Genomic DNA, 3,334 nt, shown 5'->3' on the forward strand with positions numbered 1-3,334 from the left:
CACCTGCCTCTGCCTCCCAAGTACTGGGATTAAAGGCGTGCTCCACCACTGCCTGGCTACTCAGCAACTTTTTTTTTGCAACTCTTATAAAGAAAAAATTTAATTGGGGTGGCTCACTTCCAGTTTGAGAGGTTTAGTTCATTGTCGTCATGGCAGGGAGCATGGTAGCATGCAGGCAGACATGGTGTTGACCACATCTTGTCTTGCAGGCAACAGGTGGTCAACTATGACACTGAGTGAAGCGTAAGCAAAAGACTTCACAGCTCACCTCCACAGTGGCACACTTCCTCCAAGAAGACCACACCCACTCCAACAAAGTCACACCTCCCAATAATGACACTCCCTTTGGGGCCATTTTCTTTCAAACCACCACAATTTCCAAATGAACCTTTTCATTTTAACCAAACGGTTTCCTAAAATTTTTGTTCATGAACACAAGAGAGGGTTGGCGGGATGACTCAGCAGCAAAGATGCTTGCTCCAGAGACTGAGTCTGGTTCCGGGGCTGGAGAGATGGCTCAGTGGTTAAGAACATTGCCTGCTCTTCCAAAGGTCCCGAGTTCGATTCCCAGCAACCACATGGTGGCTCACAACCATCTGTAATGAGGTCTGGCGCCCTCTTCTGGCCTGCAGGCACATAAGCAGACAGAATATTGTATAATAAATAAATAAATTAAATATTAAAAAAAAAGAAGTCTGGTTCCCCATTGGAAATAAACCTTTATCTCATTCTGCCCTGAGCACAAAATGTTGTAAACTCCACTTGTAAGTCCTCACATTCTTGTTGTTTGGGCACTAAAATAAAAATTACACTTAAATATTTTCCCAAACTCTTCAAATAGCCAAAATGACTCGTGTACATCCCAGCGTGGAAAGCCAGTAGAAGTACTTGTGGACACCCACGTTCTATGTTGGGGGAGTTGCCCATACTTCCCTACTACCAGCAGGACTTTCCCTTGCCCCTGCTTCCCTATGGGTTTGTGTTGGTCTTCTTGTTTGTGTCGTTTTTTTTTGGTTCTGTTGATGAACTTGGGGCCTCTCATCTATTAAACAAACATCTACTACTGAGTTATTGTGCCCACTGCTACTCTCTTGCAGCCCAGCCCGGCAGTGCCCTTTGGTCTTCTTAAATGGCTCCTTAGTCCTGTCCCTGCTCCAGCTGTACATCACAGATGCTCTGTTCTGCCTGATTCTAGAATGAAAATGCTATAGTTACCAGCGCAAGGTCCAGGTTCTCTGTGCTACAGAAACGGGGATTGGTGGCTGCTCTCCAAAGCCTATCCTCATTAGGGGTGAGCATCCTCATTCGCTCTACACATGTACTCTAGCGGAGCGTAAGTTCAGGCATCGCTTAGGGCCAGGCTGTCGGTTTCTGATCCCAGTGCATCTGTCAGGAGTCATCCGCTGGGTTTTCTGAGAGACCTGTCCACTTGGTGCCTCAGTGCCATATGGCACATGTCACTTTGGTATGTGCATTCAACAGACCTCCACCCAAGCTGTTTACAAAGCCTCTCCACCTCCGCAGGCCACCTTGCCAGATTTGCAGTCCAGCAGCACTTTTCTGTAATTATAGCCTGAGCACTTTTTATGTGAGAGGCACTGCACTAAGCGTTTTGTTAAGTTTATCTCCTTCGGCCTAATTACAGCCCTGAGAGATAGGCATTGGCTCAGCCCACTTCACGGATGAAGGAACAGAAGCATTCAGAGATGCTGGCAGCACAGCTTTCCAGCTCATGCCTCACAGCCAGACTGAGTGGCTCACTTGGCACTATGTTAACTGTGGCGAACTTCTCGACCAGCGAGGAAGAACGACCACCACACAAGGATTCTTCTCAGATCGCGCTCTAATGGAGTGCCTCTTGGTTGATGGGGAGCAGGAAGAGAGAGGGGCCGAGAGCACTAAAGCAGCTGCTTATATAGGGAGTAGGCACACGGGTCGGCCTGTGATTGGCTGCCACTGTCAGCTGTCACCAGACTGCATCGGGATAGGTCCAAGGGCCCTTATCCACTGCGCATGCGGGAAGCAGGGGACACGCAGCTCCCAACGGGACAAGATGTCAGCGCCATCTTGTAATGGCAATTCTGTCCGGCCCCCTGCAGTTAACTTACCATCTGGGTAGCATGCCACCTGTAAATTTGTCTCCCTCTATGCAGAGCATTCCATTTCTTGGTGACCTGAGCATCCATTCCTACTGTGCCAGAGGCCTGTCATGAAGACACTGCCAATTAATATCTAGCAAGGCTTCTCCTGCTTCAGTAAGGCATGGCCCACATTATTCTTTTACATTTTTGTTTGTTTGTTTATTTTTGAGACAGAGGCTCATTTATGCATCCCTGGCTGTCCTAGAACTCTGTATGGAGTCCAGGCTGGTGTCAAAGTCATAGAAATCTGCAAGCTTCTGCTTCCTGAGTGCTAGAATTAGAGGTGTGTATCAACATGCCCAGCCTTATTTATTCATTTATGTCTTTACTCTTATTTACTTATTGTGTGAGTAGGGGTGTGTGAACATGAAGGGCAGAGAACAAGCTTGCAGGATTTGCTTCTCTCATTTCATCTTGTGGCCCCTGGAATTAAACTCGGGTCATCAGGTGTGGTAGTTTGAATATAATTGGCTCCCATAAACTCATAGGGAGTGGCATTATTTGGAGGTGTGGCTTTGAGGGGGAAGTGTGGTCTTGTTGGAGAAGGCCAGATGACACACGCCTTTAATCCGGGCTTCGTTTGATGTGACAGTTTTTTTGTTTTTTGGTTTTTTTTCTTTCTTTCTTTTTTTTTAATGGTCCTAAATTGTTTATTGGGTATGAATTGTACAAACTTTACGTGTATTAGCGGTAACGGCAGAGCTGCAGAGTGTTGTGCCTTCTGCAGGCTGCACGGCGAGAGCCACCAATAGTGTGGTGGAACTTGTGGCCCTTTCCAAGGCCACGGCTCTTGCAGCCTGCAGATGTCAGCCCACGCATCTCTCTGTGCTTGTGGACTGGTTTGGTGATCCATTGGGTGTCAGGGTTTCTTCTGACAGCTTTATGGAATGGATCGATGAGGATAACCTCAAAAAATTTGTATGTGGAATCTTCGCCAACCCAGTAAGAATTCAGGACTCTCAGAGCCCCACAGTGGTGTCCAGCTCTCTCCTCAGCAACAGAATGAAGGCTTCAAGGCAAACTTTAGCTGGTTCACATCATGATGGACAGGCTTGTTGTAGGTCGCACCCTTGGGCACCGGACGTTTGTGGCCACCACAGCGGACACGAATCCTGTACAATCCCAGCACTCGGGAGGCAGAGGCAGGTGGATCTCTGTGAGTTCAAAACCAGCCTGTTCTACAAGATCTAGTT

The 3,334-nt window shown here is 47.7% G+C and overlaps 1 pseudogene; it reads right to left on the reverse strand.

Moving 5' to 3' along the window:
- Nucleotides 1-2,825: 2,825 nt before the first annotated feature.
- Nucleotides 2,826-3,334, reverse strand: part of LOC101985426 — a 34,082-nt pseudogene continuing 33,573 nt past the window's right edge.

The sequence above is a fragment of the Microtus ochrogaster genome, chromosome 10, assembly GCF_000317375.1.
Source record: "Microtus ochrogaster isolate Prairie Vole_2 chromosome 10, MicOch1.0, whole genome shotgun sequence".
Lineage (NCBI taxonomy): Eukaryota > Metazoa > Chordata > Mammalia > Rodentia > Cricetidae > Microtus > Microtus ochrogaster.